This window comes from Mixophyes fleayi, chromosome 10, assembly GCF_038048845.1.
Source record: "Mixophyes fleayi isolate aMixFle1 chromosome 10, aMixFle1.hap1, whole genome shotgun sequence".
In the NCBI taxonomy this organism is placed as follows: Eukaryota; Metazoa; Chordata; class Amphibia; order Anura; family Limnodynastidae; genus Mixophyes; species Mixophyes fleayi.
The window spans coordinates 66,309,146-66,336,491 of record NC_134411.1 but is presented as its reverse complement, the minus strand read 5'-3'; the positions used below and the strand labels follow the sequence as shown (position 1 = coordinate 66,336,491).

General features: G+C 34.4%; 9 non-coding genes across 9 annotated transcripts; all 9 read left to right on the top strand.

The window, feature by feature from the left end:
• The first annotated feature begins 10,020 nt into the window (after positions 1–10,020).
• Positions 10,021–10,092, top strand: TRNAD-GUC (transfer RNA aspartic acid (anticodon GUC)). Its single transcript has one exon. It is a non-coding gene; the product is annotated as a tRNA-Asp (tRNA).
• An 870-nt stretch (positions 10,093–10,962) lies between these two features.
• TRNAD-GUC (transfer RNA aspartic acid (anticodon GUC)) lies at positions 10,963–11,034 on the top strand. Its single transcript has one exon. It is a non-coding gene; the product is annotated as a tRNA-Asp (tRNA).
• An 871-nt stretch (positions 11,035–11,905) lies between these two features.
• On the top strand, positions 11,906–11,977 carry TRNAD-GUC (transfer RNA aspartic acid (anticodon GUC)). Its single transcript has one exon. It is a non-coding gene; the product is annotated as a tRNA-Asp (tRNA).
• Positions 11,978–15,672: 3,695 nt separating this feature from the next.
• Positions 15,673–15,744, top strand: TRNAN-GUU (transfer RNA asparagine (anticodon GUU)). The gene has a single exon. It is a non-coding gene; the product is annotated as a tRNA-Asn (tRNA).
• A 1,810-nt stretch (positions 15,745–17,554) lies between these two features.
• Positions 17,555–17,626, top strand: TRNAD-GUC (transfer RNA aspartic acid (anticodon GUC)). The gene has a single exon. It is a non-coding gene; the product is annotated as a tRNA-Asp (tRNA).
• An 869-nt stretch (positions 17,627–18,495) lies between these two features.
• On the top strand, positions 18,496–18,567 carry TRNAD-GUC (transfer RNA aspartic acid (anticodon GUC)). The gene has a single exon. It is a non-coding gene; the product is annotated as a tRNA-Asp (tRNA).
• Positions 18,568–20,379: 1,812 nt separating this feature from the next.
• TRNAD-GUC (transfer RNA aspartic acid (anticodon GUC)) lies at positions 20,380–20,451 on the top strand. Its single transcript has one exon. It is a non-coding gene; the product is annotated as a tRNA-Asp (tRNA).
• Positions 20,452–22,263: 1,812 nt separating this feature from the next.
• On the top strand, positions 22,264–22,335 carry TRNAD-GUC (transfer RNA aspartic acid (anticodon GUC)). The gene has a single exon. It is a non-coding gene; the product is annotated as a tRNA-Asp (tRNA).
• An 871-nt stretch (positions 22,336–23,206) lies between these two features.
• TRNAD-GUC (transfer RNA aspartic acid (anticodon GUC)) lies at positions 23,207–23,278 on the top strand. The gene has a single exon. It is a non-coding gene; the product is annotated as a tRNA-Asp (tRNA).
• The last annotated feature ends 4,068 nt before the right edge of the window (positions 23,279–27,346 follow it).

The following is a 27,346-nucleotide window of genomic DNA, read 5'->3' as shown; positions in this document are numbered from 1 at the left end:
TAGAAAACATATACTATTGTCCTCTGTGCCACAATATTTTGTGTTTGTTGTTTTACGTCATTTAGCATGGCATTTTTAATGAGTGTTAATGGCAAAAGGTAACAGAATTAAAGCAAGCCATTATTATGTATAAAAAGGGATAAAAATATGCAGGAAAATATAGCTAAATATATTTCTTGAAAGGGATAAGAAACATCTTTTTGAAATGTTTTGGAGCATTAATTTCATAAAATGTCCTTCGAGTCATATTGTAGTGTAGCAGATTATCCATGCATGACTGTACAGGAGTGTCTCCTGACGAAAACCCGAAAAACAGCTGGCAAATATATACTGTGCCAGGAAAATACTGCTTTAGCTTAATCTTACACTCTCTCTGTACTCAAGGTCATGTAAATAATGCAGTCTATGTTTTTTTTCAATTCTCTCTGTTTGGCAACAATCCCGCTAACTACACATTTTTTTTTACTTTTGCATCAAGCAAAGCAGCTTACCATTCAGCAAAATGTTGATTTAAGTTGTGCATCTTCTGATTAGCGGCAGAGATGGCATTGAAATCTCCCCATTGGATGGAGTTTTCCCAAAAACACAAGTCAAGTTATTCCTTGTTAGTATAGTGGTGAGTATCACTGCCTGTCACGCGGGAGACTGGGGTTCAATTCCCCTACGGGGAGTCCTTAACAATTTTTATTTTTTCTGTAACATAAGCACTTGTGGGAAGTGTTGCATGCTAGTATGATTATTTCCTGCCGTGATGCAGGAAAAGACAGTAATATTTATGCATTAACCTTAGTTTAAATACAACTTACCTTTTTTGCCCACATTCATAGTTTATGTACACTTTCTTTTAAAGTCATTTAGAAAAAATCATTTTGGCCAAAAATTTAATTTATCAGGTGATTAACAAACACTTTAGATTAGCCAAAAACATAAAAAATTCCCAATTTTAGAAAACATATACTATTGTCCTCTGTGCCACAATATTTTGTGTCAGTTGTTTTACGTCATTTAGCAGGGCATTTTTAATGAGTGTTAATGGCAAAAGGTAACAGAATTAAAGCAAGCCATTATTATGTATAAAAAGGGATAAAAATATGTTGGAAAATATAGCTAAATATATTTCGTGAAAGGGATAAGAAACATCTTTTTGAAATGTTTTGGAGCATTAATTTCATAAAATGTCCTTCGAGTCATATTGTAGTGTAGCAGATTATCCATGCATGACTGTACAGGAGTGTCTCCTGACGAAAACCCAAAAAACAGTGGGCAAATATATACTGTGCCAGGAAAATACTGCTCTAGCTTAATCTTACACTCTCTTTACTCAGGGTCATGTAAATAATGCAGTCTATATTTTTTTTCAATTCTCTCTGTTTGGCAACAATCCCGCTAACTACATATTTTTTTTTACTTTTGCATCAAGCAAAGCAGCTTACCATTCAGCAAAATGTTGATTTAAGTTGTGCATCTTCTGATTAGCGGCAGAGATGGCATTGAAATCTCCCCATTGGAGGGAGTTTTCCCAAAAACAAATGTCAAGTTATTTCCCGTTAGTATAGTGGTGAGTATCCCTGCCTGTCACGTGGGAGACCGGGGTTTGATTCCCCGACAGGGAGTCCTTAACAAGTTTTATTTTTTCTGTAACATAAGCACTTGTGGGAAGTGTTGCATGCTAGTACGATTATTTCCTGCCGTGATGCAGGAAAAGACAGTAATATTTATGCATTAACCTTAGTTTAAATACAACTTACCTTTTTTTGCCCACATTCATAGTTTATGTACACTTTCTTTTAAAGTCATTTAGAAAAAATCATTTTGGCCAAAAATTTAATTTATCAGGTGATTAACAAACACTTTAGATTAGTCAAAAACATAAAAAATTCCCAATTTTAGAAAACATATACTATTGTCCTCTGTGCCACAATATTTTGTGTCAGTTGTTTTACGTCATTTAGCAGGGCATTTTTAATGAGTGTTAATGGCAAAAGGTAACAGAATTTAAGCAATCCATTATTATGCATAAAAAGGGATAAAAATATGCAGGAAAATATAGCTAAATATATTTCTTGAAAGGGATAAGAAACATCTTTTTGAAATGTTTTGGAGCATTAATTTCATAAAATGTCCTTCGAGTCATATTGTAGTGTAGCAGATTATCCATGCATGACTGTACAGGAGTGTCTCCTGATGAAAACCCAAAAAACAGTGGGCAAATATATACTGTGCCAGGAAAATACTGCTTTAGCTTAATCTTACACTCTCTTTACTCAGGGTCATGTAAATAATGCAGTCTATGTTTTTTTTAAATTCTCTCTGTTTGGCAACAATCCCGCTAACTACACATTTTTTTTTACTTTTGCATCAAGCAAAGCAACTTACCATTCAGCAAAATGTTTATGTAAGTTGTGCATCTTCTGATTAGCGGCAGAGATGGCATTGAAATCTCCCCATTGGAGGGAGTTTTCCCAAAAACACATGACAAGTTATTCCTCGTTAGTGTAGTGGTGAGTATCCCTGCCTGTCATGCGCGAGACCGGGGTTCGATACCCCGACAGGGAGTCCTTAACAAGTTTTATTTTTTCTGTAACATAAGCACTTGTGGGAAGTGTTGCATGCTAGTACGATTATTTCCTGCCGTGATGCAGGAAAAGACAGTAATATTTATGCATTAACCTTAGTTTAAATACAACTTACCTTTTTTGCCCACATTCATAGTTTATGTACACTTTCTTTTAAAGTCATTTAGAAAAAATCATTTTGGCCAAAAATTTAATTTATCAGGTGATTAACAAACACTTTAGATTAGCAAAAACATAAAAAATTCCCAATTTTAGAAAACATATACTATTGTCCTCTGTGCCACAATATTTTGTGTCAGTTGTTTTACGTCATTTAGCAGGGCATTTTTAATGAGTGTTAATGGCAAAAGGTAACAGAATTAAAGCAAGCCATTATTATGCATAAAAAGGGATAACAATATGCAGGAAAATATAGCTAAATATATTTCTTGAAAGGAATAAGAAACATCTTTTTGAAATGTTTTGGAGCATTAATTTCATAAAATGTCCTTCGAGTCATATTGTAGTGTAGCAGATTATCCATGCATGACTGTACAGGAGTGTCTCCTGACGAAAACCCAAAAAACAGTGGGCAAATATATACTGTGCCAGGAAAATACTGCTCTAGCTTAATCTTACACTCTCTTTACTCAGGGTCATGTAAATAATGCAGTCTATATTTTTTTTCAATTCTCTCTGTTTGGCAACAATCCCGCTAACTACATATTTTTTTTTACTTTTGCATCAAGCAAAGCAGCTTACCATTCAGCAAAATGTTGATTTAAGTTGTGCATCTTCTGATTAGCGGCAGAGATGGCATTGAAATCTCCCCATTGGAGGGAGTTTTCCCAAAAACACATGTCAAGTTATTTCCCGTTAGTATAGTGGTGAGTATCCCTGCCTGTCACGTGGGAGACCGGGGTTCGATTCCCCGACAGGGAGTCCTTAACAAGTTTTATTTTTTCTGTAACATAAGCACTTGTGGGAAGTGTTGCATGCTAGTACGATTATTTCCTGCCGTGATGCAGGAAAAGACAGTAATATTTATGCATTAACCTTAGTTTAAATGCAACTTACCTTTTTTTGCCCACATTCATAGTTTATGTACACTTTCTTTTAAAGTCATTTAGAAAAAATCATTTTGGCCAAAAATTTAATTTATCAGGTGATTAACAAACACTTTAGATTAGTCAAAAACATAAAAAATTCCCAATTTTAGAAAACATATACTATTGTCCTCTGTGCCACAATATTTTGTGTCAGTTGTTTTACGTCATTTAGCAGGGCATTTTTAATGAGTGTTAATGGCAAAAGGTAACAGAATTTAAGCAATCCATTATTATGCATAAAAAGGGATAAAAATATGCAGGAAAATATAGCTAAATATATTTCTTGAAAGGGATAAGAAACATCTTTTTGAAATGTTTTGGAGCATTAATTTCATAAAATGTCCTTCGAGTCATATTGTAGTGTAGCAGATTATCCATGCATGACTGTACAGGAGTGTCTCCTGATGAAAACCCAAAAAACAGTGGGCAAATATATACTGTGCCAGGAAAATACTGCTTTAGCTTAATCTTACACTCTCTTTACTCAGGGTCATGTAAATAATGCAGTCTATGTTTTTTTTTAATTCTCTCTGTTTGGCAACAATCCCGCTAACTACACATTTTTTTTTACTTTTGCATCAAGCAAAGCAACTTACCATTCAGATAAATGTTGATTTAAGTTGTGCATCTTCTGATTAGCAGCAGTGATGGCATTGAAATCTCCCCATTGGAGGGAGTTTTCCCAAAAACACATGTCAAGTTATTCCTCGTTAGTATAGTGGTGAGTATCCCCGCCCGTCACGCGGGAGACCGGTGTTTGATTCCCCGACGGGGAGTCCTTAAGAATTTTTATTTTTTCTGTAACATAAGCACTTGTGGGAAGTGTTGCATGCTAGTACGATTATTTCCTGCCGTGATGCAGGAAAAGACAGTAATATTTATGCATTAACCTTAGTTTAAATACAACTTACCTTTTTTGCCCACATTCATAGTTTATGTACACTTTCTTTTAAAGTCATTTAGAAAAAATCATTTTGGCCAAAAATTTAATTTATCAGGTGATTAACAAACACTTTAGATTAGCCAAAAACATAAAAAATTCCCAATTTTAGAAAACATATACTATTGTCCTCTGTGCCACAGTATTTTGTGTCAGTTGTTTTACGTCATTTGGCAGGGCATTTTTAATGAGTGTTAATGGGAAAAGGTAACACAATTAAAGCAAGCCATTATTATGCATAAAAAGGGATAAAAATATGCAGGAAAATATAGCTAAATATATTTCTTGAAAGGGATAAGAAACATCTTTTTGAAATGTTTTGGAGCATTCATTTCATAAAATGTCCTTCGAGTCATATTGTAGTGTAGCAGATTATCCATGCATGACTGTACAGGAGTGTCTCCTGACGAAAACCCAAAAAACAGTGGGCAAATATATACTGTGCCAGGAAAATACTGCTTTAGCTTAATCTTATACTCTCTTTACTCAGGGTTATGTAAATAATGCAGTCTATGTTTTTTTTCAATTCTCTCTGTTTGGCAACAATCCCGCTAACTACACATTTTTTTTTACTTTTGCATCAAGCAAAGCAGCGTACCATTCAGCAAAATGTTGATTTAAGTTGTGCATCTTCTGATTAGCAGCAGTGATGGCATTGAAATCTCCCCATTGGAGGAAGTTTTCCCAAAAGCACATGTCAAGTTATTCCTTGTTAGTATAGTGGTGAGTATTCCCACCTGTCATACGGTAGACCGGGGTTCGATTCCCTGAAGGGGAGTCCTTAACATTTTTTATTTTTTCTGTAACATAAGCAGTTGTGGGAAGTGTTGCATGCTAGTACGATTATTTTCTGCCGTGATGCAGGAAAAGACAGTAATATTTATGCATTAACCTTAGTTTAAATACAACTTACCTTTTTTGCCCACATTCATAGTTTATGTACACTTTCTTTTAAAGTCATTTAGAAAAAATTATTTTGGCCAAAAATTTAATTTATCGGGTGATTAACAAACATTTTAGATTAGCCAAAAACATTAAAAATTCCCAATTTTAGAAAACATATACTATTGTCCTCTGTGACAAAATATTTTGTGTCAGTTGTTTTACGTCATTTAGCAGGGCATATTTAATCAGTGTTAATGGCAAAAGGTAACAGAATTAAAGCAAGCCATTATTATGCATAAAAAGGGATAACAATATGCAGGAAAATATAGCTAAATATATTTCTATAAAGGGATAAGAAACATCTTTTTGAAATGTTTTGGAGCATTAATTTCATAAAATGTCCTTCGAGTCATATTGTAGTGTAGCAGATTATCCATGCATGACTGTACAGGAGTGTCTCCTGACGAAAACCCGAAAAACAGCTGGCAAATATATACTGTGCCAGGAAAATACTGCTTTAGCTTAATCTTACACTCTCTCTACTCAAGGTCATGTAAATAATGCAGTCTATGTTTTTTTTCAATTCTCTCTGTTTGGCAACAATCCCGCTAACTACACATTTTTTTTTACTTTTGCATCAAGCAAAGCAGCTTACCATTCAGAAAAATGTTTATTTAAGTTGTGCATCTTCTGATTAGTGGCAGAGATGGCATTGAAATCTCCTCATTTGGAAGGAATTTCCCCAAAAACACATGTCAATTTATTCCTTGTTAGTATAGTGGTGAGTATCCCCACGTGTCATGCGGGAGACAGGGGTTCGATTCCCTGACGGGGAGTCCTTAACATTTTTTATTTTTTCTGTAACATAAGCACTTGTGGGAAGTGTTGCATGCTAGTATGATTATTTCCTGCCGTGATGCAGGAAAAGACAGTAATATTTATGCATTAACCTTAGTTAAATACAACTTACCTTTTTTGCCCACATTCATAGTTTATGTACACTTTCTTTTAAAGTCATTTAGAAAAAATCATTTTGGCCTAAAATTTAATTTATCAGGTGATTAACAAACACTTTAGATTAGCCAAAAACATAAAAAATTCCCAATTTTAGAAAACATATACTATTGTCCTCTGTGCCACAATATTTTGTGTCAGTTGTTTTATGTCATTTAGCAGGGCATTTTTAATGAGTGTTAATGGCAAAAGGTAACAGAATTAAAGCAAGCCATTATTATGCATAAAAAGGGATAACAATATGCAGGAAAATATAGCTAAATATATTTCTTGAAATTGATAAAAAACATCTTTTTGAAATGTTTTCGAGCATTAATTTCATAAAAAGTCCTTTGAGTCATATTGTAGTGTAGCAGATTATCCATGCATGACTGTACAGGAGTGTCTCCTGACGAAAACCCAAAAAACAGTGGGCAAATATATACTGTGCCAGGAAAATACTGCTTTAGCTTAATCTTACACTCTCTTTACTCAGGGTCATGTAAATAATGCAGTCTATGTTTTTTTTCAATTCTCTCTGTTTGGCAACAATCCCGCTAACTACACATTTTTTTTTACTTTTGCATCAAGCAAAGCAGCTTACCATTCAGCAAAATTTTGATTTAAGTTGTGCATCTTCTGATTAGCGGCAGAGATGGCATTGAAATCTCCCCATTGGAGGGAGTTTTCCCAAAAACACATGTCAAGTTATTCCTCGTTACTATAGTGGTGAGTATCCCTGCCTGTCACGCGGGAGACCGGGGTTCGATTCCCCGACGGGGAGTCCTTAACAATTTTTATTTTTTCTGTAACATAAGCACTTGTGGGAAGTGTTGCATGCTAGTACGATTATTTCCTGCCGTGATGCAGGAAAAGACAGTAATATTTATGCATTAACCTTAGTTTAAATACAACTTACCTTTTTTGCCCACATTCATAGTTTATGTACACTTTCTTTTAAAGTCATTTAGAAAAAATCATTTTGGCCAAAAATTTAATTTATCAGGTGATTAACAAACACTTTAGATTAGCCAAAAACATTAAAAATTCCCATTTTTAGAAAACATATACTATTGTCCTCTGTGCCACAATATTTTGTGTCAGTTGTTTTACGTCATTTAGCAGGGCATTTTTAATGAGTGTTAATGGCAAAAGGTAACAGAATTAAAGCAAGCCATTATTATGCATAAAAAGGGATAAAAATATGCAGGAAAATATAGCTAAATATATTTCTTGAAAGGGATAAGAAACATCTTTTTGAAATGTTTTGGAGCATTAATTTCATAAAATGTCCTTCGAGTCATATTGTAGTGTAGCAGATTATCCATGCATGACTGTACAGGAGTGTCTCCTGACGAAAACCCAAAAAACAGTGGGCAAATATATACTGTGCCAGGAAAATACTGCTTTAGCTTAATCTTACACTCTCTTTACTCAGGGTCATGTATATAATGCAGTCTATGTTTTTTTTCAATTCTCTCTGTTTGGCAACAATCCCGCTAACTACACATTTTTTTTTACTTTTGCATCAAGCAAAGCAGCTTACCATTCAGCAAAATGTTGATTTAAGTTGTGCATCTTCTGATTAGCGGCAGAGATGTCATTGAAATCTCCCCATTGGAGGGAATTCTCCCAAACACACGTGACAAGCTATTCCTTGTTAGTATAGTGGTGATTATCCCCGCCTGTCACGCAGGAGACCGGGGTTCGATTCCCCAATGGGGAGTTTTTAACTTTTTTTCTTTTTGCTGTAACATAAGCACTTATGGGAAGTGTTGCATGCTAGTACGATTATTTCCTGCCATGATGCAGGAAAAGACAGTAATATTTATGCATTAACCTTAGTTTAAATACAACTTACCTTTTTTGCCCACATTCAAAGTTTATGTACACTTTCTTTTAAAGTCATTTAGAAAAAATTATTTTGGCCAAAAATTTAATTTATCAGGTGATTAACAAACACTTTAGATTAGCCAAAAACATAAAAAATTCCCAATTTTAGAAAACATATACTATTGTCCTCTGTGCCACAATATTTTGTGTCAGTTGTTTTATGTCATTTAGCAGGGCATTTTTAATGAGTGTTAATGGCAAAAGGTAACAGAATTAAAGCAAGCCATTATTATGCATAAAAAGGGATAAAAATATGCAGGAAAATATAGCTAAATATATTTCTTGAAAGGGATAAGAAACATCTTTTTGAAATGTTTTGGAGCATTAATTTTATAAAATGTCCTTCGAGTCATATTGTAGTGTAGCAGATTATCCATGCATGACTGTACAGGAGTGTCTCCTGACGAAAACCTAAAAAACAGTGGGCAAATATATACTGTGCCAGGAAAATACTGCTTTAGCTTAATCTTACACTCTCTTTACTCATGGTCATGTAAATAATGCAGTCTATGTTTTTTTTCAATTCTCTCTGTTTGGCAACAATCCCGCTAACTACACATTTTTTTTTACTTTTGCATCAAGCAAAGCAGCTTACCATTCAGCAAAATGTTTATTTAAGTTGTGCATCTTCTGATTAGCGGCAGAGATGGCATTGAAATATCCCCATTGGAGGGAGTTTGCCCAAAAACTTATGTCAAGTTATTCCTCGTTAGTATAGTGGTGAGTGTCCCCGCCTGTCACGTGGGAGACTGGGGTTCGATTCCCCGACAGGGAGTCCTTAACAAGTTTTATTTTTTCTGTAACATAAGCACTTGTGGGAAGTGTTGCATGCTAGTACGATTATTTCCTGCCGTGATGCAGGAAAAGACAGTAATATTTATGCATTAACCTTAGTTTAAATACAACTTACCTTTTTTGCCCACATTCAAAGTTTATGTACACTTTCTTTTAAAGTCATTTAGAAAAAATCCTTTTGGCCAAAAATTTAATTTATCAGGTGATTAACAAACACTTTAGATTAGTCAAAAACATAAAAAATTCCCAATTTTAGAAAACATATACTATTGTCCTCTGTGCCACAATATTTTGTGTCAGTTGTTTTACGTCATTTAGCAGGGCATTTTTAATGAGTGTTAATGGCAAAAGGTAACAGAATTAAAGCAAGCCATTATTATGCATAAAAAGGGATAACAATATGCAGGAAAATATAGCTAAATATATTTCTTGAAAGGGATAAGAAACATCTTTTTGAAATGTTTTGGAGCATTCATTTCATAAAATGTCCTTCGAGTCATATTGTAGTGTAGCAGATTATCCATGCATGACTGTACAGAAGTGTCTCCTGACGAAAACGCAAAAAACAGTGGGCAAATATATACTGTGCCAGGAAAATATTGCTTTAGCTTAATCTTACACTCTCTTTACTCAGGGTCATGTAAATAATGCAGTCTATGTTTTTTTTCAATTCTCTCTGTTTGCAAACAATCCCGCTAACTACACATTTTTTTTTACTTTTGCATCAAGCAAAGCAGCTTACCATTCAGCAAAATGTTGATTTAAGTTGTGCATCTTCTGATTAGCGGCAGAGATGGCATTGAAATCTCCCCATTGGATGGAGTTTTCCCAAAAACATATGTCAAGTTATTCCTCGTTAGTATAGTGGAGAGTATCCCCGCCTGTCATGCGGGAGACCGGGGTTCGATTCCCCGACGGGGAGTCCTTAACAATTTTTATTTTTTCTGTAACATAAGCACTTGTGGGAAGTGTTGCATGCTAGTACGATTATTTCCTGCCGTGATGCAGGAAAAGACAGTAATATTTATGCATTAACCTTAGTTTAAATACAACTTACCTTTTTTGCCCACATTCATAGTTTATGTACACTTTCTTTTAAAGTCATTTAGAAAAAATCATTTTGGCCAAAAATTTAATTTATCAGGTGATTAACAAACACTTTAGATTAGCCAAAAACATAAAAAATTCCCAATTTTAGAAAACATATACTATTGTCCTCTGTGCCACAATATTTTGTGTCAGTTGTTTTATGTCATTTAGCAGGGCATTTTTAATGAGTGTTAATGGCAAAAGGTAACAGAATTAAAGCAAGCCATTATTATGCATAAAAAGGGATAAAAATATGCAGGAAAATATAGCTAAATATATTTCTTGAAAGGGATAAGAAACATCTTTTTGAAATGTTTTGGAGCATTAATTTTATAAAATGTCCTTCGAGTCATATTGTAGTGTAGCAGATTATCCATGCATGACTGTACAGGAGTGTTTCCTGACGAAAACCCAAAAAACAGTGGGCAAATATATACTGTGCCAGGAAAATACTGCTTTAGCTTAATCTTACACTCTCTTTACTCATGGTCATGTAAATAATGCAGTCTATGTTTTTTTTCAATTCTCTCTGTTTGGCAACAATCCCGCTAACTACACATTTTTTTTTACTTTTGCATCAAGCAAAGCAGCTTACCATTCAGCAAAATGTTGATTTAAGTTGTGCATCTTCTGATTAGCGGCAGAGATGGCATTGAAATCTCCCCATTGGAGGGAGTTTTCCTAAAAACACATGTCAAGTTATTCCTCGTTAGTATAGTGGTGAGTATCCCCGCCTGTCACGCGGGAGACCGGGGTTTGATTCCCCGATGGGGAGTCCTTAACTTTTTTTCTTTTTACTGTAACATAAGCACTTATGGGAAGTGTTGCATGCTAGTACGATTATTTAATGCCATGATGCAGGAAAAGACAGTAATATTTATGCATTAACCTTAGTTTAAATACAACTTACCTTTTTTGCCCACATTCAAAGTTTATGTACACTTTCTTTTAAAGTCATTTAGAAAAAATCATTTTGGCCAAAAATTTAATTTATCAGGTGATTAACAAACACTTTAGATTAGCCAAAAACATTAAAAAATCCCAATTTTAGAAAACATATACTATTGTCCTCTGTGCCACAATATTTTGTGTCAGTTGTTTTACGTCATTTAGCAGGGCATTTTTAATGAGTGTTAATGGCAAAAGGTAACAGAATTAAAGCAAGCCATTATTATGCATAAAAAGGGATAACAATATGCAGGAAAATATAGCTAAATATATTTCTTGAAAGGGATAAGAAACATCTTTTTGAAATGTTTTGGAGCATTAATTTCATAAAATGTCCTTCGAGTCATATTGTAGTGTAGCAGATTATCCATGCATGACTGTACAGAAGTGTCTCCTGACGAAAACCCATAAAAAAGTTGGCAAATATATACTGTGCCAGGAAAATACTGCTTTAGCTTAATCTTACACTCTCTTTACTCATGGTCATGTAAATAATGCAGTCTATGTTTTTTTTCAATTCTCTCTGTTTGGCAACAATCCCGCTAACTACACATTTTTTTTTTACTTTTGCATCAAGCAAAGCAGCTTACCATTCAGCAAAATGTTGATTTAAGTTGTGCATCTTCTGATTAGCGGCAGAGATGGCATTGAAATCTTCCCATTGGAGGGAGTTTTCCTAAAAACACATGTCAAGTTATTCCTCGTTAGTATAGTGGTGAGTATCCCCGCCTGTCACGCGGGAGACCGGGGTTTGATTCCCCGATGGGGAGTCCTTAACTTTTTTTCTTTTTACTGTAACATAAGCACTTATGGGAAGTGTTGCATGCTAGTACGATTATTTAATGCCATGATGCAGGAAAAGACAGTAATATTTATGCATTAACCTTAGTTTAAATACAACTTACCTTTTTTGCCCACATTCAAAGTTTATGTACACTTTCTTTTAAAGTCATTTAGAAAAAATCATTTTGGCCAAAAATTTAATTTATCAGGTGATTAACAAACACTTTAGATTAGCCAAAAACATTAAAAATTCCCAATTTTAGAAAACATATACTATTGTCCTCTGTGCCACAATATTTTGTGTCAGTTGTTTTACGTCATTTAGCAGGGCATTTTTAATGAGTGTTAATGGCAAAAGGTAACAGAATTAAAGCAAGCCATTATTATGCATAAAAAGGGATAACAATATGCAGGAAAATATAGCTAAATATATTTCTTGAAAGGGATAAGAAACATCTTTTTGAAATGTTTTGGAGCATTAATTTCATAAAATGTCCTTCGAGTCATATTGTAGTGTAGCAGATTATCCATGCATGACTGTACAGAAGTGTCTCCTGACGAAAACCCAAAAAACAGTGGGCAAATATATACTGTGCCAGGAAAATATTGCTTTAGCTTAATCTTACACTCTCTTTACTCAGGGTCATGTAAATAATGTAGTCTATGTTTTTTTTTCAATTCTCTCTGTTTGCAAACAATCCCGCTAACTACACATTTTTTTTTACTTTTGCATCAAGCAAAGCAGCTTACCATTCAGCAAAATGTTGATGTAAGTTGTGCATCTTCTGATTAGCGGCAGTGATGGCATTGAAATCTCCCCATTGGAGGGAGTTTTCCCAAAAGCACATGTCAAGTTATTCCTTGTTAGTGTAGTGGTGAGTATCCCCACCTGTCACGCGGTAGACCAGGGTTCGATTCCCCGAAGGGGAGTCCTTAACATTCTTTATTTTTTCTGTAACATAAGCACTTGTGGGAAGTGTTGCATGCTAGTACGATTATTTCCTGCCGTGATGCAGGAAAAGACAGTAATATTTATGCATTAACCTTAGTTTAAATACAACTTACCTTTTTTGCCCACATTCAAAGTTTATGTACACTTTCTTTTAAAGTCATTTAGAAAAAATCCTTTTGGCCAAAAATTTAATTTATCAGGTGATTAACAAACACTTGAGATTAGTCAAAAACATAAAAAATTACAATTTTAGAAAACATATACTATTGTCCTCTGTGCCACAATATTTTGTGTCAGTTGTTTTACGTCATTTAGCAGGGCATTTTTAATGAGTGTTAATGGCAAAAGGTAACAGAATTAAAGCAAGCCATTATTATGCATAAAAAGGGATAACAATATGCAGGAAAATATAGCTAAATATATTTCTTGAAAGGGATAAGAAACATCTTTTTGAAATGTTTTGGAGCATTAATTTCATAAAATGTCCTTCGAGTCATATTGTAGTATAGCAGATTATCCATGCATGACTGTACAGAAGTGTCTCCTGATGAAAACCCAAAAAACAGTGGGCAAATATATACTGTGCCAGGAAAATATTGCTTTAGCTTAATCTTACACTCTCTTTACTCAGGGTCATGTAAATAATGCAGTCTATGTTTTTTTTCAATTCTCTCTGTTTGCAAACAATCCCGCTAACTACACATTTTTTTTTACTTTTGCATCAAGCAAAGCAGCTTACCATTCAGCAAAATGTTGATTTAAGTTGTGCATCTTCTGATTAGCGGCAGAGATGGCATTGAAATCTCCAAATTGGATGGAGTTTTCCCAAAAACATATGTCAAGTTATTCCTCGTTAGTATAGTGGAGAGTATCCCCACCTGTCATGCGGGAGACCGGGGTTCGATTCCCCGACGGGGAGTCCTTAACAATTTTTATTTTTTCTGTAACATAAGCACTTGTGGGAAGTGTTGCATGCTAGTACGATTATTTCCTGCCGTGATGCAGGAAAAGACAGTAATATTTATGCATTAACCTTAGTTTAAATACAACTTACCTTTTTTGCCCACATTCAAAGTTTATGTACACTTTCTTTTAAAGTCATTTAGAAAAAATCATTTTGGCCAAAAATTTAATTTATCAGGTGATTAACAAACACTTTAGATTAGCCAAAAACATTAAAAATTCCCAATTTTAGAAAACATATACTATTGTCCTCTGTGCCACAATATTTTGTGTCAGTTGTTTTACGTCATTTAGCAGGGCATTTTTAATGAGTGTTAATGGCAAAAGGTAACAGAATTAAAGCAAGCCATTATTATGCATAAAAAGGGATAACAATATGCAGGAAAATATAGCTAAATATATTTCTTGAAAGGGATAAGAAACATCTTTTTGAAATGTTTTGGAGCATTAATTTCATAAAATGTCCTTCGAGTCATATTGTAGTGTAGCAGATTATCCATGCATGACTGTACAGAAGTGTCTCCTGACGAAAACCCAAAAAACAGTGGGCAAATATATACTGTGCCAGGAAAATATTGCTTTAGCTTAATCTTACACTCTCTTTACTCAGGGTCATGTAAATAATGCAGTCTATGTTTTTTTTCAATTCTCTCTGTTTGCAAACAATCCCGCTAACTACACATTTTTTTTTACTTTTGCATCAAGCAAAGCAGCTTACCATTCAGCAAAATGTTGATGTAAGTTGTGCATCTTCTGATTAGCGGCAGTGATGGCATTGAAATCTCCCCATTGGAGGGAGTTTTCCCAAAAGCACATGTCAAGTTATTCCTTGTTAGTGTAGTGGTGAGTATCCCCACCTGTCACGCGGTAGACCAGGGTTCGATTCCCCGAAGGGGAGTCCTTAACATTCTTTATTTTTTCTGTAACATAAGCACTTGTGGGAAGTGTTGCATGCTAGTACGATTATTTCCTGCCGTGATGCAGGAAAAGACAGTAATATTTATGCATTAACCTTAGTTTAAATACAACTTACCTTTTTTGCCCACATTCAAAGTTTATGTACACTTTCTTTTAAAGTCATTTAGAAAAAATCCTTTTGGCCAAAAATTTAATTTATCAGGTGATTAACAAACACTTTAGATTAGTCAAAAACATAAAAAATTACAATTTTAGAAAACATATACTATTGTCCTCTGTGCCACAATATTTTGTGTCAGTTGTTTTACGTCATTTAGCAGGGCATTTTTAATGAGTGTTAATGGCAAAAGGTAACAGAATTAAAGCAAGCCATTATTATGCATAAAAAGGGATAACAATATGCAGGAAAATATAGCTAAATATATTTCTTGAAAGGGATAAGAAACATCTTTTTGAAATGTTTTGGAGCATTAATTTCATAAAATGTCCTTCGAGTCATATTGTAGTGTAGCAGATTATCCATGCATGACTGTACAGAAGTGTCTCCTGACGAAAACCCAAAAAACAGTGGGCAAATATATACTGTGCCAGGAAAATATTGCTTTAGCTTAATCTTACACTCTCTTTACTCAGGGTCATGTAAATAATGCAGTCTATGTTTTTTTTCAATTCTCTCTGTTTGCAAACAATCCCGCTAACTACACATTTTTTTTTACTTTTGCATCAAGCAAAGCAGCTTACCATTCAGCAAAATGTTGATTTAAGTTGTGCATCTTCTGATTAGCGACAGAGATGGCATTGAAATCTCCCCATTGGATGGAGTTTTCCCAAAAACATATGTCAAGTTATTCCTCGTTAGTATAGTGGAGAGTATCCCCGCCTGTTATGCGGGAGACCGGGGTTCGATTCCCCGACGGGGAGTCCTTAACAATTTTTATTTTTTCTGTAACATAAGCACTTGTGGGAAGTGTTGCATGCTAGTACGATTATTTCCTGCCGTGATGCAGGAAAAGACAGTAATATTTATGCATTAACCTTAGTTTAAATACAACTTACCTTTTTTGCCCACATTCAAAGTTTATGTACACTTTCTTTTAAAGTCATTTAGAAAAAATCCTTTTGGCCAAAAATTTAATTTATCAGGTGATTAACAAACACTTTAGATTAGTCAAAAACATAAAAAATTCCAATTTTAGAAAACATATACTATTGTCCTCTGTGCCACAATATTTTGTGTCAGTTGTTTTACGTCATTTAGCAGGGCATTTTTAATGAGTGTTAATGGCAAAAGGTAACAGAATTAAAGCAAGCCATTATTATGCATAAAAAGGGATAACAATATGCAGGAAAATATAGCTAAATATATTTCTTGAAAGGGATAAGAAACATCTTTTTGAAATGTTTTGGAGCATTAATTTTATAAAATGTCCTTCGAGTCATATTGTAGTGTAGCAGATTATCCATGCATGACTGTACAGAAGTGTCTCCTGACGAAAACCCAAAAAACAGTGGGCAAATATATACTGTGCCAGGAAAATATTGCTTTAGCTTAATCTTACACTCTCTTTACTCAGGGTCATGTAAATAATGCAGTCTATGTTTTTTTTCAATTCTCTCTGTTTGCAAACAATCCCGCTAACTACACATTTTTTTTTACTTTTGCATCAAGCAAAGCAGCTTACCATTCAGCAAAATGTTGATTTAAGTTGTGCATCTTCTGATTAGCGGCAGAGATGGCATTGAAATCTCCCCATTGGATGGAGTTTTCCCAAAAACATATGTCAAGTTATTCCTCGTTAGTATAGTGGAGCGTATCCCCGCCTGTCATGCGGGAGACCGGGGTTCGATTCCCCGACGGGGAGTCCTTAACAATTTTTATTTTTTCTGTAACATAAGCACTTGTGGGAAGTGTTGCATGCTAGTACGATTATTTCCTGCCGTGATGCAGGAAAAGACAGTAATATTTATGCATTAACCTTAGTTTAAATACAACTTACCTTTTTTGCCCACATTCAAAGTTTATGTACACTTTCTTTTAAAGTCATTTAGAAAAAATCCTTTTGGCCAAAAATTTAATTTATCAGGTGATTAACAAACACTTTAGATTAGTCAAAAACATAAAAAATTCCAATTTTAGAAAACATATACTATTGTCCTCTGTGCCACAATATTTTGTGTCAGTTGTTTTACGTCATTTAGCAGGGCATTTTTAATGAGTGTTAATGGCAAAAGGTAACAGAATTAAAGCAAGCCATTATTATGCATAAAAAGGGATAACAATATGCAGGAAAATATAGCTAAATATATTTCTTGAAAGGGATAAGAAACATCTTTTTGAAATGTTTTGGAGCATTAATTTCATAAAATGTCCTTCGAGTCATATTGTAGTGTAGCAGATTATCCATGCATGACTGTACAGAAGTGTCTCCTGACGAAAACCCAAAAAACAGTGGGCAAATATATACTGTTCCAGGAAAATATTGCTTTAGCTTAATCTTACACTCTCTTTACTCAGGGTCATGTAAATAATGCAGTCTATGTTTTTTTTCAATTCTCTCTGTTTGCAAACAATCCCGCTAACTACACATTTTTTTTTACTTTTGCATCAAGCAAAGCAGCTTACCATTCAGCAAAATGTTGATTTAAGTTGTGCATCTTCTGATTAGCGGCAGAGATGGCATTGAAATCTCCCCATTGGATGGAGTTTTCCCAAAAACATATGTCAAGTTATTCCTCGTTAGTATAGTGGAGAGTATCCCCGCCTGTCATGCGGGAGACCGGGGTTCGATTCCCCGACGGGGAGTCCTTAACAATTTTTATTTTTTCTGTAACATAAGCACTTGTGGGAAGTGTTGCATGCTAGTACGATTATTTCCTGCCGTGATGCAGGAAAAGACAGTAATATTTATGCATTAACCTTAGTTTAAATACAACTTACCTTTTTTGCCCACATTCAAAGTTTATGTACACTTTCTTTTAAAGTCATTTAGAAAAAATCCTTTTGGCCAAAAATTTAATTTATCAGGTGATTAACAAACACTTTAGATTAGTCAAAAACATAAAAAATTCCAATTTTAGAAAACATATACTATTGTCCTCTGTGCCACAATATTTTGTGTCAGTTGTTTTACGTCATTTAGCAGGGCATTTTTAATGAGTGTTAATGGCAAAAGGTAACAGAATTAAAGCAAGCCATTATTATGCATAAAAAGGGATAACAATATGCAGGAAAATATAGCTAAATATATTTCTTGAAAGGGATAAGAAACATCTTTTTGAAATGTTTTGGAGCATTAATTTCATAAAATGTCCTTCGAGTCATATTGTAGTGTAGCAGATTATCCATGCATGACTGTACAGAAGTGTCTCCTGACGAAAACCCAAAAAACAGTGGGCAAATATATACTGTTCCAGGAAAATATTGCTTTAGCTTAATCTTACACTCTCTTTACTCAGGGTCATGTAAATAATGCAGTCTATGTTTTTTTTCAATTCTCTCTGTTTGCAAACAATCCCGCTAACTACACATTTTTTTTTACTTTTGCATCAAGCAAAGCAGCTTACCATTCAGCAAAATGTTGATTTAAGTTGTGCATCTTCTGATTAGCGGCAGAGATGGCATTGAAATCTCCCCATTGGATGGAGTTTTCCCAAAAACATATGTCAAGTTATTCCTCGTTAGTATAGTGGAGAGTATCCCCGCCTGTCATGCGGGAGACCGGGGTTCGATTCCCCGACGGGGAGTCCTTAACAATTTTTATTTTTTCTGTAACATAAGCACTTGTGGGAAGTGTTGCATGCTAGTACGATTATTTCCTGCCGTGATGCAGGAAAAGACAGTAATATTTATGCATTAACCTTAGTTTAAATACAACTTACCTTTTTTGCCCACATTCATAGTTTATGTACACTTTCTTTTAAAGTCATTTAGAAAAAATCATTTTGGCCAAAAATTTAATTTATCAGGTGATTAACAAACACTTTAGATTAGCCAAAAACATAAAAAATTCCCAATTTTAGAAAACATATACTATTGTCCTCTGTGCCACAATATTTTGTGTCAGTTGTTTTATGTCATTTAGCAGGGCATTTTTAATGAGTGTTAATGGCAAAAGGTAACAGAATTAAAGCAAGCCATTATTATGCATAAAAAGGGATAACCATATGCAGGAAAATATAGCTAAATATATTTCTTGAAAGGGATAAGAAACATTTTTTTGAAATGTTTTGGAGCATTAATTTCATAAAATGTCCTTCGAGTCATATTGTAGTGTAGCAGATTATCCATGCATGACTGTACAGAAGTGTCTCCTGACGAAAACCCAAAAAACAGTGGGCAAATATATACTGTGCCAGGAAAATATTGCTTTAGCTTAATCTTACACTCTCTTTACTCAGGGTCATGTAAATAATGCAGTCTATGTTTTTTTTCAATTCTCTCTGTTTGCAAACAATCCCGCTAACTACACATTTTTTTTTACTTTTGCATCAAGCAAAGCAGCTTACCATTCAGCAAAATGTTTATTTAAGTTGTGCATCTTCTGATTAGCGGCAGTGATGGCATTGAAATCTCCCCATTGGAGGGAGTTTTCCCAAAAGCACATGTCAAGTTATTCCTCGTTAGTATAGTGGTGAGTATCCCCACCTGTCACGCGGGAGACCGGGGTTCGATTCCCCAAAGGGGAGTCCTTAACATTTTTTATTTTTTCCTTAACATAAGCACTTGTGGGAAGTGTTGCATGCTAGTACGATTATTTCCTGCCGTGATGCAGGAAAAGACAGTAATATTTATGCATTAACCTTAGTTTAAATACAACTTACCTTTTTGCCCACATTCAAAGTTTATGTACACTTTCTTTTAAAGTCATTTAGAAAAAATCATTTTGGCCAAAAATTTAATTTATCAGGTGATTAACAAACACTTTAGATTAGTCAAAAACATAAAAAAATTCCAATTTTAGAAAACATATACTATTGTCCTCTGTGCCACAATATTTTGTGTCAGTTGTTTTACGTCATTTAGCAGGGCATTTTTAATGAGTGTTAATGGCAAAAGGTAACAGAATTAAACCAAGCCATTATTATGCATAAAAAGGGATAAAAATATGCAGGAAAATATAGCTAAATATATTTCTTGAAAGGGATAAGAAACATCTTTTTGAAATGTTTTGGAGCATTAATTTCATAAAATGTCCTTCGAGTCATATTGTAGTGTAGCAGATTATCCATGCATGACTGTACAGAAGTGTCTCCTGATGAAAACCCAAAAAACAGTGGGCAAATATATACTATGCCAGGAAAATATTGCTTTAGCTTAATCTTACACTCTCTTTACTCAGGGTCATGTAAATAATGCAGTCTATGTTTTTTTTCAATTCTCTCTGTTTGCAAACAATCCCGCTAACTACACATTTTTTTTTTACTTTTGCATCAAGCAAAGCAGCTTACCATTCAGCAAAATGTTGATTTAAGTTGTGCATCTTCTGATTAGCGGCAGAGATGGCATTGAAATCTCCCCATTGGAGGGAGTTTTCCCAAAAACATATGTCAAGTTATTCCTCGTTAGTATAGTGGTGAGTATCCCCGCCTGTCATGCGGGAGACCGGGGTTTGATTCCCCGACGGGGAGTCCTTAACAATTTTTATTTTTTCTGTAACATAAGCACTTGTGGGAAGTGTTGCATGCTAGTACGATTATTTCCTGCCGTGATGCAGGAAAAGACAGTAATATTTATGCATTAACCTTAGTTTATATACAACTTACCTTTTTTGCCCACATTCATAGTTTATGTACACTTTCTTTTAAAGTCATTTAGAAAAAATCATTTTGGCCAAAAATTTAATTTATCAGGTGATTAACAAACACTTTAGATTAGCCAAAAACATAAAAAATTCCCAATTTTAGAAAACATATACTATTGTCCTCTGTGCCACAATATTTTGTGTCAGTTGTTTTACGTCATTTAGCAGGGCATTTTTAATGAGTGTTAATGGCAAAAGGTAACAGAATTAAAGCAAGCCATTATTATGCATAAAAAGGGATAACAATATGCAGAAAAATATAGCTAAATATATTTCTTGAAAGGGATAAGAAACATCTTTTTGAAATGTTTTGGAGCATTAATTTCATAAAATGTCCTTCGATTCATATTGTAGTGTAGCAGATTATCCATGCATGACTGTACAGGAGTGTCTCCTGACGAAAACCCAAAAAACAGTGGGCAAAAATATACTGTGCCAGGAAAATACTGCTTTAGCTTAATCTTACACTCTCTTTACTCAGGGTCATGTAAATAATGCAGTCTATGTTTTTTTTCAATTCTCTTTGTTTGCAAACAATCCCGCTAACTACACATTTTTTTTTACTTTTGCATCAAGCAAAGCAGCTTACCATTCAGCAAAATGTTGATTTAAGTTGTGCATCTTCTGATTAGCGGCAGAGATGGCATTGAAATCTCCCCATTGGAGGGAGTTTTCCCAAAAACACATGTCAAGTTATTCCTCGTTAGTATACTGGTGAGTATCCCTGTCTGTCACGCGGGAGACCGGGGTTTGATTTCCCGATGGGGAGTCCTTAACAACTTTTATTTTTTCTGTAACATAAGCACTTGTGGGAAGTGTTGCATGCTAGTATGATTATTTCCTGCCGTGATGCAGGAAAAGACAGTAATATTTATGCATTAACCTTAGTTTAAATACAACTTACCTTTTTTGCCCACATTCAAAGTTTATGTACACTTTCTTTTAAAGTCATTTAGAAAAAATCATTTTGGCCAAAAATTTAATTTATCAGGTGATTAACAAACACTTTAGATTAGCCAAAAACATAAAAAATTCCCAATTTTAGAAAACATATACTATTGTCCTCTGTGCCACAATATTTTGTGTCAGTTGTTTTATGTCATTTAGCAGGGCATTTTTAATGAGTGTTAATGGCAAAAGGTAACAGAATTAAAGCAAGCCATTATTATGCTTAAAAAGGGATAAAAATATGCAGGAAAATATAGCTAAATATATTTCTTGAAAGGGATAAGAAACATCTTTTTGAAATGTTTTGGAGCATTAATTTCATAAAATGTCCTTCGAGTCATATTGTAGTGTAGCAGATTATCCATGCATGACTGTACAGAAGTGTCTCCTGACGAAAACCCAAAAAACAGTGGGCAAATATATACTGTGCCAGGAAAATATTGCTTTAGCTTAATCTTACACTCTCTTTACTCAGGGTCATGTAAATAATGCAGTCTATGTTTTTTTTCAATTCTCTCTGTTTGGCAACAATCCCGCTAACTACACATTTTTTTTTACTTTTGCATCAAGCAAAGCAGCTTACCATTCAGCAAAATGTTTATTTAAGTTGTGCATCTTCTGATTAGCGGCAGAGATGGCATTGAAATCTCCCCATTGGAGGGAGTGTTCCTAAAAACACATGTCAAGTTATTCCTCGTTAGTATAGTGGTGAGTATCCCTGCCTGTCACGCGGGAGACCGGGGTTCGATTCCCCGATGGGGAGTCCTTAACTTTTTTTTCTTTTTACTGTAACATAAGCACTTATGGGAAGTGTTGCATGCTAGTCCGATTATTTCCTGCCATGATGCAGGAAAAGACAGTAATATTTATGCATTAACCTTAGTTTAAATACAACTTACCTTTTTTGCCCACATTCAAAGTTTATGTACACTTTCTTTTAAAGTCATTTAGAAAAAATCATTTTGGCCAAAAATGTAATTTATCAGGTGATTAACAAACACTTTAGATTAGCCAAAAACATTAAAAATTCCCAATTTTAGAAAACATATACTATTGTCCTCTGTGCCACAATATTTTGTGTCAGTTGTTTTACGTCATTTAGCAGGGCATTTTTAATGAGTGTTAATGGAAAAAGGTAACAGAATTAAAGCAAGCCATTATTATGCATAAAAAGGGATAACAATATGCAGGAAAGTATAGCTAAATATATTTCTTGAAAGGGATAAGAAACATCTTTTTGAAATGTTTTGGAGCATTAATTTCATAAAATGTCCTTCGAGTCATATTGTAGTGTAGCAGATTATCCATGCATGACTATACAGGAGTGTCTCCTGACGAAAACCCGAAAAACAGCTGGCAAATATATACTGTGCCAGGAAAATACTGCTTTAGCTTAATCTTACACTCTCTCTACTCAAGGTCATGTAAATAATGCAGTCTATGTTTTTTTTCAATTCTCTCTGTTTGGCAACAATCCCGCTAACTACACATTTTTTTTTACTTTTGCATCAAGCAAAGCAGCTTACCATTCAGCAAAATGTTGATTTAAGTTTTGCATCTTATGATTAGCGGCAGAGATGGCATTGAAATCTCCCCATTGGAGGGAGTTTTCCCAAAAACACATGTCAAGTTATTCCTCGTTAGTATAGTGGTGAGTATCCCTGCCTGTCATGCGGGAGACCGGGGTTCGATTCCCCGATGAGGAGTCCTTAACATTTTGTCTTTTTACTGTAACATAAGCACTTATGGGAAGTGTTGCATGCTAGTACGATTATTTCCTGCCATGATGCAGGAAAAGACAGTAATATTTATGCATTAACCTTAGTTTAAATACAACTTACCTTTTTTGCCCACATTCAAAGTTTATGTACACTTTCTTTTAAAGTCATTTAGAAAAAATCATTTTGGCCAAAAATTTAATTTATCAGGTGATTAACAAACACTTTAGATTAGCCAAAAACATTAAAAATTCCCAATTTTAGAAAACATATACTATTGTCCTCTGTGCCACAATATTTTGTGTCAGTTGTTTTACGTCATTTAGCAGGGCATTTTTAATGAGTGTTAATGGCAAAAGGTAACAGAATTAAAGCAAGCCATTATTATGCATAAAAAGGGATAACAATATGCAGGAAAATATAGCTAAATATATTTCTTGAAAGGGATAAGAAACATTTTTTTGAAATGTTTTGGAGCATTAATTTCATAAAATGTCCTTCGAGTCATATTGTAGTGTAGCAGATTATCCATGCATGACTGTACAGGAGTGTCACCTGACGAAAACCCAAAAAACAGTGGGCAAATATATACTGTGCCAGGATAATATTGCTTTAGCTTAATCTTACACTCTCTTTACTCAGGGTCATGTAAATAATGCAGTCTATGTTTTTTTTTAATTCTCTCTGTTTGGCAACAATCCCGCTAACTACACATTTTTTTTTACTTTTGCATCAAGCAAAGCAGCTTACCATTCAGCAAAATGTTGATTTAAGTTGTGCATCTTCTGATTAGCGGCAGAGATGGCATTGAAATCTCCCCATTGGAGGGAGTTTTCCCAAAAACACATGTCAAGTTATTCCTCGTTAGTATAGTTGTGAGTATACTCGCCTGTAACGTGGGAGACTGGGGTTCGATTCCCCGACGGGGAGTCCTTAACAATTTTTATTTTTTCTGTAACATAAGCACTTGTGGGAAGTGTTACATGCTAGTACAATTATTTCCTGCCGTGATGCAGGAAAAGAATGTAATATTTATGCATTAACCTTAGTTTAAATACAACTTAACTTTTTTGCCCACATTCATAGTTTATGTACACTTTCTTTTAAAGTCAGTTAGAAAAAATAATTTTCGCCAAAAATTTAATTTATCAGGTGATTAACAAACACTTTAGATTAGCCAAAAACATAAAAAATTCCCAATTTTATAAAACATATACTATTGTCCTCTGTGCCACAATATTTTGTGTCAGTTGTTTTACATCATTTAGCAGGGCATTTTTAATGAGTATTAATGGAAAAAGGTAACAGAATTAAAGCAAGCCATTATTATGCATAAAAAGGGATAAAAATATGCAGGAAAATATAGCTAAATATATTTCTTGAAAGGGATAAGAAACATCTTTTTGAAATGTTTTGGAGCATTAATTTCATAAAATGTCCTTCGAGTCATATTGTAGTGTAGCAGATTATCCATGCATGACTGTACAGGAGTGTCTCCTGAAGAAAACCCAAAAAACAGTGGGCAAATATATACTGTGCCAGGAAAATACTGCTTTAGCTTAATCTTACACTCTCTCTACTCAAGGTCATGTAAATAATGCAGTCTATGTTTTTTTCAATTCTCTCTGTTTGGCAACAATCCCGCTAACTACACATTTTTTTTTACTTTTGCATCAAGCAAAGCAGCTTACCATTCAGCAAAATGTTAATTTAAGTTGTGCATCTTCTGATTAGCGGCAGTGATGGCATTGAAATCTCCCCATTGGAGGGAGTTTGCCCAAAAGCACATGTCAAGTTATTCCTCGTTAGTATAGTGGTGAGTATCCCCGCCTGTCACGTGGGAGACCGGGGTTCAATTCCCCGACAGGGAGTCCTTAACATTTTTTATTTTTTCTGTAACATAAGCACTTGTGGGAAGTGTTGCATGCTAGTACGATTATTTCCTGCCATGATGCAGGAAAAGACAGTAATATTTATGCATTAACCTTAGTTTAAATACAACTTACCTTTTTTGCCCACATTCAAAGTTTATGTACACTTTCTTTTAAAGTCATTTAGAAAAAATCATTTTGGCCAAAAATTTTATTTATCAGGTGATTAACAAACACTTTAGATTAGTCAAAAACATTAAAAATTCCCAATTTTAGAAAACATATACTATTGTCCTCTGTGCCACAATATTTTGTGTCAGTTGTTTTACGTCATTTAGCAGGGCATTTTTAATGAGTGTTAATGGCAAAAGGTAACAAAATTAAAGCAAACCATTATTATGCATAAAAAGGGATAAAAATATGCAGGAAAATATAGTTAAATATAATTCTTGAAAGGGATAAGAAACTTCTTTTTGAAATGTTTTGGAGCATTAATTTCATAAAATGTCCTTCGAGTCATATTGTAGTGTAGCAGATTATCCATGCATGACTGTACAGGAGTGTCTCCTGACGAAAACCCAAAAAACAGTGGGCAAATATATACTGTGCCAGGAAAATACTGCTTTAGCTTGATCTTACACTCTCTTTACTCAGGGTCATGTAAATAATGCAGTCTATGTTTTTTTTCAATTCTCTCTGTTTGGCAACAATCCCGCTAACTACACATTTTTTTTTTTACTTTTGCATCAATCAAAGCAGCGTACCATTCAGCAAAATGTTGATTTAAGTTGTGCATCTTCTGATTAGCGGCAGTGATGGCATTGAAATCTCCCCATTGGAGGGAGTTTTCCCAAAAGCACATGTCAAGTTATTCCTCGTTAGTATAGTGGTGAGTATCCCCACCTGTCACGCAGTAGACCGGGGTTCGATTCCCCGAAGGGGAGTCCTTAACATTTTTTATTTTTTCTGTAACATAAGCACTTGTGGGAAGTGTTGCATGCTAGTACAATTATTTCCTGCTGTGATGCAGGAAAAGACAGTAATATTTATGCATTAACCTTAGTTTAAATACAACTTACCTTTTTTGCCCACATTCATAGTTTATGTACACTTTCTTTTAAAGTCATTTAGAAAAAATAATTTTCGCCAAAAATTTAATTAATCAGGTGATTAACAAACACTTTAGATTAGCCAAAAACATAAAAAATTCCCAATTTTAGAAAACATATACTATTGTCCTCTGTGCCACAATATTTTGTGTCAGTTGTTTTACGTCATTTAGCAGGGCATTTTTAATGAGTGTTAATGGCAAAAGGTAACAGAATTAAAGCAAGCCATTATTATGCATAAAAAGGGATAAAAATATGCAGGAAAATATAGCTAAATATATTTCTTGAAATGGATAAGAAACATCTTTTTGAAATGTTTTGGAGCATTAATTTCATAAAATGTCCTTCGAGTCATATTGTAGTGTAGCAGATTATCCATGCATGACTGTACAGGAGTGTCTCCTGACGAAAACCCAAAAAACAGTGGGCAAATATATACTGTGCCAGGAAAATACTGCTTTAGCTTAATCTTACACTCTCTTTACTCAGGGTCATGTAAATAATGCAGTCTATGTTTTTTTTCAATTCTCTCTGTTTGGCAACAATCCCGCTAACTACACATTTTTTTTTACTTTTGCATCAAGCAAAGCAGCGTACCATTCAGCAAAATGTTGATTTAAGTTGTGCATCTTCTGATTAGCGGCAGTGATGGCATTGAAATCTCCCCATTGGAGGGAGTTTTCCCAAAATCACATGTCAAGTTATTCCTCGTTAGTATAGTGGTGAGTATCCCCACCTGTCACGCAGTAGACCGGGGTTCGATTCCCTGACGGGGAGCTCTTAACTTTTTTTCTTTTTACTGTAACATAAGCACTTGTGGGAAGTGTTGCATGCTAGTACGATTATTTCCTACCGTGATGCAGGAAAAGACAGTAATATTTATGCATTAACCTTAGTTTAAATACAACTTACCTTTTTTGCCCACATTCATAGTTTATGTACACTTTCTTTTAAAGTCATTTAGAAAAAATCATTTTGGCCAAAAATTTAATTTATCAGGTGATTAACAAACACTTTAGATTAGTCAAAAACATAAAAAATTCCCAATTTTAGAAAACATATATTATTGTCCTCTG